The sequence below is a fragment of the Macrotis lagotis genome, chromosome 1, assembly GCF_037893015.1.
Source record: "Macrotis lagotis isolate mMagLag1 chromosome 1, bilby.v1.9.chrom.fasta, whole genome shotgun sequence".
Taxonomy (NCBI): domain Eukaryota; kingdom Metazoa; phylum Chordata; class Mammalia; order Peramelemorphia; family Peramelidae; genus Macrotis; species Macrotis lagotis.
The window spans coordinates 674,124,171-674,139,808 of NC_133658.1; the positions used below are offsets into that span (position 1 = coordinate 674,124,171).

A 15,638-nucleotide genomic window follows, 5' to 3' on the forward strand; every position below is an offset into this window, starting at 1 on the left:
ATCATGCAAGAAATCTCTCAACTGTGCTTCACTTGGACAAAGGTAGTCATTTAGAATCAAATCTCTATGATGCCTTATAAAAAAAGCAAATATTCTAGACCTGGGTGAAGAAATATTTTTTTTCTGTCAAGGGTCATTTGGACATTTATACCATCATCTGTCCATTATATTTGATTAAACAATTAGTTCATCCCTTAAAAGAACATAGATTTATTGAATTTTGAGTCCTGCCTACTGTTGCTTTGGCAATGCCAAACTTATATAGCCCCTGGGGTGAAAAATGAAAATATTTTATATATTGTTATGTCTCCAAACTAAAAAGTTAAAAACAAAAACAAAACACCAAAATGAGAAGAGACTAAGGCTGTGTCAGAATTTTGCCATAACAACTAGTTAAAATAATGAACATTTATTTGCTTAAAAATAGGTTTTGTTTTAACTAAAACTTAGTGATAATAGAATTCTTTCCTGATAAAGAAAAAAATAAAACTAACGTTGTTTTGGGTTGCTGAAGAGATACTTGAAATGAAAAAGAACACACCAAGGTAACCAAGAAGGTTGAAAAGTAATTAGTTCAATTCCTTCTCTTTAGAGTAAATTCTAATTGCTCTATAGCAAAATTCTCCAGAAAAAAAAAATATCTTATTGCTTGATCTTGCTCTTTAAATTTCTCCTACTTTAACTTCTCTATTCCTACCTACCACTCAAATAATCATTTCTCCTGCTTAATGTTTTCCTTTATTTGTATTTTTTTATCTTTCAAGATCACATTTTAATGCCCTCACACATGTCTTACCCCCACATCTAAATATATAATTAATAATGGGAGATGACATTCTAAAAACTGCAATAATTTCAAAAATTAAAATAGCATCTCACAGTATTGGTTGTCATTTCATGTCACTTAATGAGTGACTAAGACTTTTACCCAGCTTCAATGAACTTATTAATTATTCACACATATTCAAACTCTAATTAAGTCTATGCTAATTGAGTGCCCCAACTGTCATTTAAACTATGGAATTCTTACTCATTATGGTTCATTTCTCTTTGAATCTATGATTTCTTTAAGATATCTTCTTGCTGCTTTTGCAAAATATTTTTAGGACGTATTAAAGAACAAAAAATATTCAAAATGAGATTCCATATTTATTATCCATGAAATCAATATACCTAATCTGATTAATGTTCATTTACTGTTCCTTCATCCTTTCAAAAATATCCATAATAAATTTGTTGAAAGGACAAAAATTATTCAAACAGATAATGCCATGTGTTAGATAATTATAGAAACTGTTTTAAATGATTTAATTATGGAAAAGGCAGTTTTAATGGAGAAAATGCAATGAAAAGATTTCATGCCTCAAGTGTGTAGAGTAGTGATAAAACTCTATTCAATTTTGAAAGCATGAGTACTAAGTAGTTTTATATTCATAGGCTAAAACTGCTGTTCAACTGATTCTCTGCCAACTATACTCCTTCCAATTTGTTTTCTGCAATAATTAATTGCCTCCTCCTCTCCCCAAATTTCTAGATCCTTAAATTTATCACATGGTTATTTTTGTTTGGTAAAACTGGATCTTACTAAAAAGAAATAGTGTTTCATTCTTCCTGGCTGAAATGCCCACACACTTCTCTTAGACTATCATTATAGTAGCTCAAAGCAAAACAAACAAAATATTGGGGAAAAGAGAAGCAAAAGGAAACTAATTAATTACTCTATCTTAGTGTTTCAAGACACCCAATATTTGATACTTAATTGGAATGATATGTAGAAATATTTTACTTAGCTCAAGAGATTTTTTCAGGCTATAGGTAAGGCATGAAAAAAGTTTTACTTCATTTTTGAGTGGACAAAAGATGAGCAATTGATTTTCCCCCTTTTCTAGGTATTAATTTTCTTGTATGATACCCTTGGTTTTGATTGAATTTCTCCAGACTGAGAAAGAGGAGAGGAAAGAAATTTATAAGTAAAATTGGGCAATTTGTAGGGTAAATTATTTGTTTTTCCTGGATTACATTTTATCTATGTTCTCATTGACATATATATATATATATATATATATATATATATATATATACATACATATATGTATGTATATATATATATATAAACATTCTACTACACTATTTTTTCATCTTTCAACTAGATGACTAAATAGAATATGTTCTTATTTAACTTATTTCTCTTATAAGAATATCAAGGTTTTAAGCCTTCTTTGTTCACAACCACTGTTCCTTAATCTCAGAGATTTGTGATGGTAGAATAGAGAAGAGAGACTGGCTTTTGGACCAATTCCATGTCTATAGAAATGATTTAGAGGGGAAGAGAGAAATTTTCAATTAAGAGCTAAAATGTGCAGTGGCTTTTCCCAGCATTTTATTTTTATGAAATAAATAACTGATTAAATTATAGAATGATGATATACTTTGATTTAAATATAATACAAAGGTCTAAGATGCTGAATAATTGTCATGATTAATTGCTAAAACAAATATATATATATAATATATATGTTTTAATAATTTGAAGATGATCATGAGATTGGGAATAAAAATATATTATCATATTAAAACAGAAAATTACTTTTATAAAAAGATGATGGAGATGAAATAACTACATGCACTGAATAGATATAGTGATATAAAATTAAGGGGAAAAAATCTAGTACAATTCCCTCAGATTCCAGAAGGAAAATCTGAGGCATAGAGAATTGACTTTGTCAGGTTAATAGCATAGTGCTCTTAGTGACATACATAGGACTCTTTCTCAAATGTCTATATTTCTACATCATTTCCATAAACTATATCAAACTCCTCAATACTCTTTACTCTTCATTATAAAGAGAAGATCCATATTCTTTTACTCTTAAGTCTAGCCTCTCTCATCTTGACTGGTTGACCCAAGTAAAATTCTCTAAATGTTAGTGTAGTGGTTGACTTAATCCTTGGTCTTTAAATTGTGTACTTTTTTCCTGATCACAGGAACCGAAGAATGATATGACTTTTTAGTTCTAATATAAGCCTCCATGTTGCTCTCAGGACAAGGGTCTTTTTGATAAAAGACATCCTTCAGTCAAACCTTGTGTTGTTTGATGATTCATTCTTATATTTCATTGCCTGAACCAGTACCTAGTGACTCTATTTATATTAGAAACTTCCCACTAATTCTCTTATACTTAATCCATTCATTTCATTATTATCTGCATTCTTCACTGATCTAATGGTCACTAGAACAGGGTTTTTGAGATGAGCAGTTCACTAAATCAAGATACATATTTTTAAATCATTGCACGAAAGAAAAGCCAAAAGACAGATTAAATGATCTATAAAAACACACAAAAATTGAAAATTATGCCAGACATAAGGAAAATATCTTGAGAGCTACAATAAGAGGATTTTCAATTGCTTTTACTGCTTTATCATGAGTTCTCTAAGTTTGAACACTGTGTATGTTATTTCTACATGGGAGTTTATCACAGATCTTAAGAATTGAGAGTCCTTTATGCCAGCTGTTCTTAATGTAGTAAACTTAAATTTTTTTCTACTATCCATATTTTTTTTTCTGAAAACTAAAACTGAATGACAAATAGATATCACTGAGAGCAAAGAGATAGGAAACAGGGCTTGAACTACAGCATTAGAAAAACAACTTTTCAGTATGTTAAAGTTAACATGAGGGCGTGAACTTTAGCATTAGAAAAACAACCTTTCAATCTGTTAAGATTAACATTATTTAAATTAATATTTATTAAAGATATTATTTGAGGTTTACAATTTTCCCTACAATCTTACTTCCCTCCCCAACCCCCCCCCCACGGAAAGCAATCTGTCAGTCTCTACTTTGTTTCCATGTTGTACCTTGATCCAAATTGGGTGTGAGGAGAAAGAAGTCATATCCTTAGAGAAGAGACAAGAAGTCTAAGAGGTAACAAGATCAGACAATAAGATATCTGTGTTTTTATAAATTAAAGGGAATGGTCCTTGAACTTTGTTCAAACTCAACAGCTGCTTATCTGGATACAGATGGCACTCTCCTTTGCAGACAGCCCAAAATTGCTCCCCATTGTTGCACTGATGGAATGAGCAAGTCCTTCAAGGTTGATCATCCCTCCCATGTTGCTGTTAGGATGTACTGTGTTTTTCTGGTTCTGCTCATCTCACTCAGCATCAGTTCATGCAAATCTCTCCAGGCTTCCCTGAAATCCCATCCCTCCTGGTTTTTAATAGAACAATAGTGTTCCATGACATACATATGCCACAGATTGCTAAGCCATTCCCCAATTGAAGGACATTTACTTGATTTCCAATTCTTTGCCACCACAAGCAGGGCTGCTATAAATATTTTTGTACAATTAATGTTTTTACCCTTTTTCATCATCTCTTCAGGATATAGACCCAGTAGTGGTATTGCTGGGTCAAAGGGTATGCACATGTAGTTCCAAATAGCTTTCCAGAAAGGTTGGATGAGTTCACAGCTCCACCAACAGTGTAAGAGTGTCCCAGATTTCCCACAACCCTTCAAACAATTATCATTATCCTTTCTGGTCATATTGGCCAATCAGAGAGGTGAGAGGTGGTATGTCATAGAAGCTTTAATTAGCATTTCTCTAATAATTAATGATTTAGAGCATTTTTTTCATATGGCTATGAATTGCATTGATCTCCTCATCTGTAAATTGCATTTGCATATCCTTTGACCATTTGTCGATTGGGAAATGGCTTTTTGTTTTAAAAATATGACTCAGTTCTCTGTATATCTGAGAAATGAGTCATTTGTCAGAATCATTAGTTGTAAAGATTGTTTCCAAATTTACTTCATTTTTTTCGATCTTGGTACAGTGGTTTTATCTGTGCAAAAGCTTTTTAATTTAATATAATTGAAATCATCTAATTCGTTGGTGGTATTCTCCAACTCTTCCTTAGTCATAAAGTGCTCCCCGTTCCATAGATCTGACAGGTAAACTAGTCCTTGATCTTCTAATTTGCTTATAGTATTGGTTTTTATGTCTAACTCCTCTAATCATTTGGATCTTATCTTGGTAAAGGGTGTGAGGTGATGGCCTAATCTAAGTTTCTTCCAAATGAACTTCCAATTATCCCAGCAGTTTTTATCAAAGAGGGAGTTTTTATCCCAATGGCTGGACTCTTTGGGTTTATCAAACAGCAGATTACTATAATCATCTCCTGCTTGTACACCTAGTCTATTCCACTGGTCCACCACTCTATTTCTTAGCCATTGCCAAACTGTTTCGATGATTGACACTTTATAAAATAATTTTAGATCAGGTAGGGCTAAGCCACCTTCTTTTGCATGTTTTTCATTAAGCTCCTGGTAATTCTTGACTTTTTATTTCTCCACATGAATTTACCTACGATTTTTTTCTAACTCATTAAATGATTTTTTGGAATTTTGATTGGTAGGGCACTAAACAGATAGTTTAGTTTTGGTAAAATTGTCATTTTTATTATATTAGCTCTACCTATCCAAGAGCAGTTGATATTTACCCAGTTATTTAGATCTGATTTAATTTGTGTGAGAAGTGTTTTATAATTATTTTCAAAAAGATTCTGAGTCTGTCTTGGCAAATAGACTCCCAAGTATTTTATATTGTCTGAGGTTACTTTGAATGGGATTTCTCTTTCTAGCTCTTCCTGCTGTATCTTGGTAGATATATATAGAAAACTTGAGGATTCATGAGGGTTTATTTTATAACCTGCAACTTTGCTAAAATTGCTAATTGTTTCCAGTAGTTTTATGATGATTTCTTGAGATTCTTCAGGTAGACCATCATGTCATCTGCCAAAAGTGAGAGTTTTGTCTCTTCCTTCACAATTCTAATTCCTTCAATTTCTTTTTCTTCTCTAATTGCTGATGCTAACATTTCTAATACAATATTAAACAGTATTTGTGATAATGGGCACCCTTGTTTCACCCCTGATGTTGTTGGGAATGCCTCTAGACTCTCCCCATTGAATATAATGCTTGTTGATGGTTTCAGAACCAAACTGCTAATTATTTTAAGGAACAGTCCAATTATTCCTGTACTCTCTAGTGTTTTTAATAGGAATAGATGCTGTATTTTGTCAAAAGCTTTTTCAGCATCTATTGATATGATCATATGATTTCTGATAGGTTTGTTGTTGATATAATTGAGTATACTAACAGTTTTCCTAATATTGAACCAATTCTGCATTCCTGGCATAAATCCTACATGATCATAATATATTATCCTAGTGATAACTTGTTTTAATCATTTTGCTAAGATTTTATTTAAGATATTTGCATGTATATACTCATCAGGGAAATAGGTCTATAATTTTGTTTCTCTGTTTATACTCTTCCTGTTTAAGGTAACAGCACCATATTGGTTTCATAGAAAGAGTTATGCAGAGTTCCATCTTTCCCTATTTTTCCAAAGAATTTATATAGAATTAGAACCAATTGTTCCTTAAATGTTTGGTAGAATTCACTTGTGAATCCATCAGGTCCTGGAGATTTTTGTTAGGGAGTTCAATGATTGCTTTTTTGAATTTCGTTTTCAGAGATAAGTTTGCTTAGGTATTTAATCTCTTCTTCATTTAACCTGGGCAACTTATATTTTTGTAAATATTCATCCATTTCACTTAGATTATTAAATTTATTGCCATAGAGTTGGGCAAAATAATTTCAAGTTATTACTTTAATTTCCTCCTCATTTGTGGTGAGTTCACCTTTTTCATTTATGATAGTAGCAATATGGTTTTCTTCTTTCTTTTATTTAATCAAATTGAACAGAGGTTTATCAATTTGATTGGTTTTTTCATAAGACCAATTTTTGGTTTTATTTATTAATTCAATAGTTTTTTTAGTTTCAATTTCCTTAATTAATTTTTAGAATTTCTAATTTGGTATTGGGGATTTCTGATTTGTTCTTTCTCTATTTTTTTTAGTTTCATGTTTAGTTCATTGATTTCCTCTTTCTCCAATTTATTCACGTAAGCATTTAGAGCTATAATATATCCCCTGAGATTTGCTTTGAAGTAATCCCATAGGTTTTGGTATGTAGTTTCATTATTTTCATTATCTAGGGTAAAATGGTTAATTCTTTCTATAATTTGTTATTTAGTCCACTCATTTTTTTTAAAATGAGGTTATTCAGTTTCCAATTTGTTCTGGGTCTATATCTTCTTGGCCCAATATTGCATATGACTTTTATTGCATTGTGATCTGGGAAAGATGTATTCACTATTTTTGCTTTTCTGCAGTTGATTATTAGGTTTTTATGTCCTAGTCTATGATCAATTTTTTGTATAAGTTCCATGTACTGCAGAGAAAAATGTATATTCCTTTCTATCCCCATTCAGTTTCCTCCATAAGTCTACCATATGTGATTTTTCTAACAATCTATTTACCTCCTTAATTTCTTTCTTGTTTATTTTATCATTCGATTTATCTAGATCTGAGAGCAGGATGTTGAGGTCTCCCACTAGTAGAGTTTTGCTATCTATGTCTTCCTGTAGTTCTTTCAGCTTCTCCTCTAAGAATTTGGGTGCTGTCCCACTGGGTGCATATATATTCAATATTGAAATGACTTTATTGTCTATGGTACCTTTTAGGAGGATAAAGTTTCTTTCCTTATCTCTTTCAACACTATCTATTTTTGCTGCTACTTTGTCTGAGATAAGATTGCTACCCCTGCTTTTTTTACTTCAGCTGAAGCAAAACATATTTTACTCCAACCTTTTACCTTTACTCTCTCTCTCTCTCTCTATATATATATCTTTCTGCTTCAAATGAGTTTCTTATAAGCAGCATATTGTAGGATTCTGGTTTTTAATCCACTCTGCTATTTGATTATGTTTTAAAGGAGAGTTCATCTCATTCACATTCAAAGTTATGATTACTAATTCTTTATTGCCCTCTGTGCTATCTTCCCTCTGTTTGTATTTTCCCCTTTTCCCCCCTTTATCCATATTCCCAAGTATTTTGTTTCAGAATACCACCCCCTTCAGTGTGTTTGCTCTCCTATATTACACCCTCCCCTTTCTTTCCCCTTTCCCTTTTTCCCTTTTCCTTTCCCTTCCTTTTGTTATTTTCCCTTCCCCCGTCCCCTTCCCTTTCTTCATCCCCCCTCCCCCTTTCCCCTTTTAATATGTCAAAGGTTAGATGTTTTATAAGTTAACTGAGTATGTGTAGGTTGACTTTAAGCCAAGTCTGATGAGAAGAAGATTCAGATGTTTCTTGTCTGCTGCCTTCATCCCCTCTATTACCATAGGTTTTTTGTACCTCTTAGTGTAATGAGATTTATCCCATTCAATCCCCTCCCTCCTCCTATCTCTTTCCTGTCCCCCTTTTTAAGGAGGTAGTGATTTTTAGATCATTCTATCTAAGTTATAGAAAATTCTGAGTGTCTGTCCCTTCTAGTTCAGTATATTCTATTGAATTGAGTCAAAATTCCTGAGAGTTATTAGTCTTTCTCCCAAGTGGGTTTAAAGCCAGTTACATCTCTTTATATAGCAGTCTCATAGATAGGTCAAAAATGTCCATCATTTCTGGCTAGGTATATTCTCTCTGTTAGAGCTAAAATTCTCAAGATGTATGAGAATCTTTTTCCCCATGCTGGGATATAGCCAGTTTCCACTTACTGGATAGCTTACTGGATTTTTCCGATTACTGCCCCCCCCCCCCCTTTTTAACCTTTTCATGTGTCTCTTGAACCTCCTTTTTGATGTCCAAATTTTCTCTTTAGCTCTGTTCTTTCCATCAGAAATTTTTAGAATTCCTCCATTTCATTAAATGTCCATCTTTTTCCCTGGAATAGAAGGCTCAGCTTTGCAGGAAAGTAGATTCTTGGCTACATTCCCAGCTGCCTTGCTCTTTGAAATATCTCGTTCCAAGCCCTTCCATCCCTTAATGTTGATGCAGCCAGATCCTGAGTGATCCTTTCAGTGGCTCCTTGATATTTAAATTGTTTCTTTCTGGCTGCTTGCAGGATTTTCTCTTTTATCTGATAGTTCTGGAATTTGGCCACAACTTTCCTTGGTGTTTTCATTTTAGGATCTTTTTCTGGTGGGGATCGATGTACTCTTTCAATAACTACTTTGCCCTCCAATTCCATGATATCAGGGCAGTTTTCCATCACTAGATCCTGTAATATTAAGTCCAGGCTTTTTTTTCCTCTTCAATGTTTTGAGGAAGTCCTATAATTTTCAGGTTGCCCCTCCTCGATCTATTCTCGAGGTCAGTGGTTTTGTTGATGAGGTATTTTATATTTTATTCTATTTTTTCTATTTTTAAAATTTTTTTTAATTGGCTTTTGCTGTCTCATGGAGTCATTAGTTTCTGTAGACTCCATTCATTTTTGGGGGGAGGAGTTTTCCTCATTAACCTTTTGCAACTCGTTTTCCAGTTGGTCAATTCTACTTTTGAAAGAGCTTTCCATTTGACCAATTGAGGTTTTCAGAGAGTTATTTTCTTTTTGCATTTGCCCAATTGAGGATCTGAGAGAATTATTCTCATTTTGCATTTGAACAATTGATGATGTAAGAGATTTATTCTCCTTTTGTATTTGTCCAATTGTACTTTCTAAGATTTTGTTTTCTTGTTGCAAGGTATTAAGTGTCTCTCCCAAATTATTAAGCTCTTTCCTTATTTTTTCAAGGAAGTCTTTCTGTGCTGAAGACCAGGTCGTATTCTACTCAGAGGTTCCAGTTCTCTCTGAGTTAGGGTCTTTCGTTTCCAAGAATTTTTCTATGGATCCACCTTTGCACTGACCCTTCTTCATTTTGCTAATACCTTGAGTAGGGGAGGGGCTGGTTCACAGGGGCTTGGTATAGCTAGAGGCTTTACTCACTGAGTGCAATTTCTCTGGCTGACCAGTAGGAGGTGTTGGTTCCTTCATTTGGAGTGTCTGTAACCTTGATTGAGGCCTTCTCTCTTTGCTTGAAGGGAGGAGTTGGAGCTATTGAATTCTTTTGCCTTCATTCAATGGTGGGCTTTACCCTGGTCTGAGGTCATTCACTCTCAATTGTCAGCTGGGCTAGTTCTTCTCCTCACACACCTGGGCCTGAGGCAGAATTAGTTGGAAATTGTTTGTTCAGGGAAGAGGTCTGAGCTGTAATGGGACTCTGGGTTCAGTCCAGGGATGGTTTCTGCAGCGCTCCTGCACCGGAACCTCACCCCCAGCCCTGTCCGCAAGTTCCTGGGGTACAGCACCAACACCAGTGCCTCTACTCCCTAGTTGACTCAAGCCCCTGCCGTCTAACCCCACTGCTGATCCAGCAGGTCCTGCTCTTGGGCCCTCAGACTCTCAGCTCCAATTTAGCTGTCAATCTGGCTGATCCCGGGCTGATCCTCCCTCTGAGTCCAGACTCACATGCCAGAATTCAGCCAATGCTGCTGTTGGAGACAAATCCTGAGGTAGATGTTCTTTCTCCTGACTTTTCTTTCTGGGTTTTGTGGGTCGGATTTATTTTAAGAGGTTTGTTTCATGTGATAGATGGGGAAAGATCAGGAGACTTTAGAACTATGCCTGTCTTCTCTCCTCCATCTTGGCTGGAATTCCTAAGATTAACTTTTGAACCAGGAGGGATACCCCAGTCTTTGTCTGGGTCACCCATTCTATTCTATTATGTGTGAGAGTTGGAAGAATTAGCCCAGAAATTGTGTATAACATTAGTGAGGTTTCATTGACAATCGTTCAATTTATAACTTTAAATATATAGGCCCAACTGATTTCCCCTCAAAGGAAAAAAAAAATCTTTGAAAAAATAGGAAAAATTTGTAAGTTAATTGTTTGCTTCATTGGGAAAGTGATCGCTACTGGAAAGATGAAATAGACACAGGCTTTATGTTAGGATGACAAGGTGTAACTCTATGATACAAGTTGTCTGAAGAATATCTACAATATCCTTTACTTTATCTTCTTAATTTTAAAAAGAAATTAAGCCTAGAGAGAAAAAAGTACCTTGCAGTAGGTAATATTAGTAGCCAATGAGACATTCAAATGTCATTCTTTCGTTTTAACCCTGAGATGTTTCTACTATTAGACAGTAGCATAATTTTCTTTGCTGTCAAATAAAGAATAATGAGCTCTATATAAAAGTATGATGAGTAAAACAAAGAGAATAAATCTTTGAAGAAACAAAGCCCAAGATAAACTATATTATAAAAACAATTATTGTGAGGAATGAAGGCAAGTTAGTGTAGAAAAGATAGGAAATCTCCTGAGTTCTTCCCAGCTTCCTTCAGAGATAACATCAGTCAAGCCTCTAAATGGATTCTGAAGTAACAGAACCCACAAAAAGACAGATTGGATAAATTTTCCAACTTAAGATTCCTTGAAAGTATTTCAGGAGAGGTCCAACTGACTTGGGGGCAAATAAAAAGTAGTCTAGTGCAGGCAGATGCAAGGGAATGAAGCAGGAGGCTGTCAGCAATAGTACAGATCAGTAATCAAGACACCAAGGTTCCAGTTCAGCAGTTCTGTGTTACAGCAAAGCACTGAGAGACCTCCAGGATCAACATATTAGAAAAATGGTTTACCCAGTGCAGTCAGCATGGCCAGGCCAGGCAACCACAGTGTAATAGGGAAGCCTCTAACATCTGAGACCTCAATGCAGAAAGTCAGCAAGAGGGCCCCTGTTCCCCAGCACAAAATACATAGGATAATCCTCTCTGTCCTTTGTTTCTGATCAAAGAACAGAATTTAGAATGAGTAAGAAACAGAAACAGGAAGAGAAAGAAAAAAATTACCATAGAAAAACACTATTATGACTGGCAAGACCAGAAGGGTACAGTAGAAAAGTACAATATTTTAAGCCCCAGACCAATATGAATTGGTCTGAAGGCCAAGAAGTCTTCTTGGAAGAGATAAAAAAAGGATTTTGAAAATCAAGTAGAAAAATTGGGGGAAAAAATGAGAAGTATGCAAGAGGTTACACGAAAGAAAGCAAAAATTGACTAAAAAATAACTCCACCAAAAACACAAATGTCTAAATTAACATAGAAAATAACTTTTTTTCAAAATAGAATTGGGTGAATGGAAAAATAAAGCAATTTTTAAAAAATACAATTGAGGGACAGAACCTACATGGTGGCAGGAATCCCCACAACTTTCCCTCAGACCACTCCAAATAACTTTAAATAATTAATTCTAGAGTGGCAAAATCCACAAGAAGGCTTAGGGAAACATTTTTCCAGAGTGAAACAACTTGAAAATTCCATAAGAAAGGTCTATTACACCAGGGTTAGAAAGGGCCACATCCAAGGGGACCTACTCCAGTCACTGGGTCCCCAGTGGCACCTGTATCTGTGGAATCAGTGGCAGTTTCCAGATCTCTCAGCCCAGGGATTGCCAAGGATAATTGGGAAAGAAGCAGCAAAATTCTGCTGCACAGGAGTGAAAGCAGAGCCCAGTCCAACCCAGACCTCAGCACAGACCCAGCCCCAGGAACCAGGAGCATGCCTAAGGATCTACCAGGCAGCTGCTTCCAGAGTGCTTAGCCCATGGATGGATTGCAAAGGTCTCTCTGCTATCCTTGGACCAGAACTCTGCTGCTTTTCCCATATCAGATCCTGATTACAGTCTGGGGCCCCAGTTACAGGAAAAGGAGCTTTACAGGAGCAGGGAATGTCTCTATGGTTCCAAGGCAGAAAGGAGTATTTGTGGTCATTCACAAACCAGAGCATAGGCCAGGCGAGCAGTCATAGCCTTCTATAAGACCTTGGAAGAATTGAAATCCCTAGAAGGGGGTGTCCTTGAAAACAGCTGCAAAAACCCTCAAAAGAATGGGAAATTCAGGGAAGCCTGGAGGGATTTGCATGAACTGATGCAGAGTGAGATGAGCAGAACGAGAAACACATTGCACATCCTAACAGCAACATGAGGGCAACGATCAACTTTGATGGACTTGCTCATTCCATCAGTGCAACACTCAGGGACAATTTGGAGCTCTCTGCAATGGAGAATACCACCTGTATCAAGAGAAACAACTGTGGAGTTTGAACAAAGTCCAAGGACTATTTCCTTTAATTTAGAAAATAAACCTCATATCTTAATGTCTGATCTTGTTATCTCATACTTTATGTTTCTTCCTTAAGGATGTGGTTTCTCTCTCATCACACTCAATTTGAATCAATGTACAACATGGAAACAATGTAAAGACTGGCAAATTGTCTTCTGTGGGGGGTGGGGGAGGGAAGTAAGATTGGGGAAAAATTGTAAAACTCAAAATAAATAAAATCTTTAATAGAAAAAAGAAATTATCCAGGAAAATTATCCTGACTTCATAGAAGCTTAAGGTAAAATAGAAATTGAAAGAATACTCCAATCACATTCTGAAAGAGATCCCAAAATGAAAGCTGCCAAGAATGTTATAGCCAAATTTCAGAACTCAGAAGTCAAGGAGAAAATATTGCAAGTAGCTAAAAAAAACCCAGTTCAAATATTGTGAAGCTACAGTTAGAATAACACAAGTTTCTACATTAAGGGCTTATAGGGCTTGGAATATGATTTTCTAGAAAGCAAAAGGGCTTGAATTACAAACAAGAATCAACTACCCAGTAAAACTGAATGTACTCTATCAGGGCAAAAGATGGATAGTCAATATAATAAGGGACTTTCAAATTTCCTGATGAAATGACAAGATTTGAACAGAAAGATTGATCTTCACGTATAGGACTCAAATGAAGCATAGAGAAAGCAGAGGGGAAGGGCAAATGATGAGGGACTTAATGATGTTGAACTGCTTGTATTCCTGCATGGGAAGATCATACTGATAATTCAAATAAGCCTCCTCATTTATTAGGACAGTTAGAAGGAACTAGGCACAGGAGGGAGTTGAGTTTGAAGGTGTAGTGTAGAATTAAACTGGTGAAGGTTATTTCTCATAAAAGAGTCAAGAAAAAAACTTTTGCAAAAGAGTAGAAGAGGAAGAAGGTAAGTGGGGGAGTGAGTGAATCTTTACTCTCATTGGAAGTGGCTCAGAGAGGAAATAATATTCACACTCAATTGACTATAGAAATATTTCTTTCCCTGGAGGAAAATAGAAGAGAAAAGGGATGGGAGAAAGAGGATGTGGGATAGAGGGAGTTGTAGGTGATAGAAGAGAGTAAAAATTGTGGGAGAAAATAGTCAGACACAACACACTTTTGAGGAGGGACAAAGTAAAAGGAGAGAGATAATAGAATAAATGGGGGTGGGGGAATAGAACGTAGGGGATATATAGGTAGCAATCGCAGCAATGGGGGAAAAACATTGAAACAATTTCTCTGATGGACTTTTCATAAAGAATGCTATTCATCCTAAAGAAAGAGGTGATGCTATCTGAATACAGACTGAAGCACACTTTTTTTCTCACTTTATTTTTCTTGAGGTTTCTCTTTCTTTGTGGAGGTGTATTATGTTTACTTTTACAACATGAATAATGCAGTAATATGTTTCATGGGTATGCTTTTTTTTTTGAAAGGCAATGGGGTTAAGTGGCTTGCCCAAATGGCTATATGTTTTTAACCTACAGTAAGTAACTTGCTTTCTCAATAGGGGAGTGGAGTGGGAAAAAGGGACATATTTGAAAGTCAAGGTTTTGGAAGTAAATGTTGAAACTTGCTTTTGCATGTAGCTTGGGTAAAAAAAAATCTTAAATACAATAAGTGAAATTTTAATAAAGAATTTCACTGAAAAAATACAATTGAGTAAATAGAAAAGGAGATGAAAAAAGCTACATGATGGAAATAATTCCTTAAATATTAGAACTGGACATGTGGAAATTGATTTAATGAGAGATTAAGCATCAGTCAAACAAAAGGAAAAAATGAAATAGAAGAAAAAGCAAACTATTTCACTTGAGAAAAATGACCTGGAAAATAGACTCAGCTAAGGTAATTTAATAATTATTGAACTTCCTGAAAATCATTATGAAAACTAAAAAAACAAAAGAACCATGAAAACAACTTTCAAGAAATCATCAAGGAATAATGCTCTGATATCAGATCCAGGGAGTAAAATATACTTTAAATGAAACCACCAACTACTTCCAGAAAGGGATCTCAAAATGAAAATGGCAAGAAATATTGTAGCCAAATCCCAGAATTTTCATATCAAGGACAAAATAATGCAAGCAGCTAGAAAGAACAATTGAAATCACCCCCCCACCAAAAAAACACAGTCAGGATGTGACTGGACTTGCCAACTTCAACAATAAAGGAACTTAGGGCCTGGTATATGATATTATGGAGGACAAAAGAGCTTGGATTGCAACTAAGAATCAACAACTCTCCAAAATTTAGCTTACTCTTTCAGGGAGAAAGATGGATATTCATGTAAATAGGTGATTTCAAACTTTCCTGATGAAAAGATCAGAGATGGGCATAAACTTCAATCTTCAAAAACAAAATAAAACAGATACATAAAAAGGAAATTAAAAAGTATTATACAATAAGATTAAATTGCTTAATTCTCTACAGGGGAAGAGAATACTTTCAATTCTTGAGAACTGTATCTCTCTTAGAATGAGTTAAACTTAGACCAAAAAGTGTGGGCATAAGTTAATTAAGTCATGAAAAAAAGATTGTACTGAGGAAAAAAATGTAAAAGGAAAGCATAATAAGATAAATTATATTACATATGAAGAGGTGAAAAGAACCTATTACTGTA

At 34.9% G+C, this 15,638-nt stretch overlaps 1 protein-coding gene across 2 annotated transcripts in view; it reads right to left on the reverse strand.

The window, feature by feature from the left end:
- The window catches only part of ZNF804A (zinc finger protein 804A), a 528,903-nt gene that overhangs the window by 111,113 nt on the left and 402,152 nt on the right, over positions 1–15,638 (reverse strand). The gene's annotated exons all lie outside the window — the stretch shown is intronic.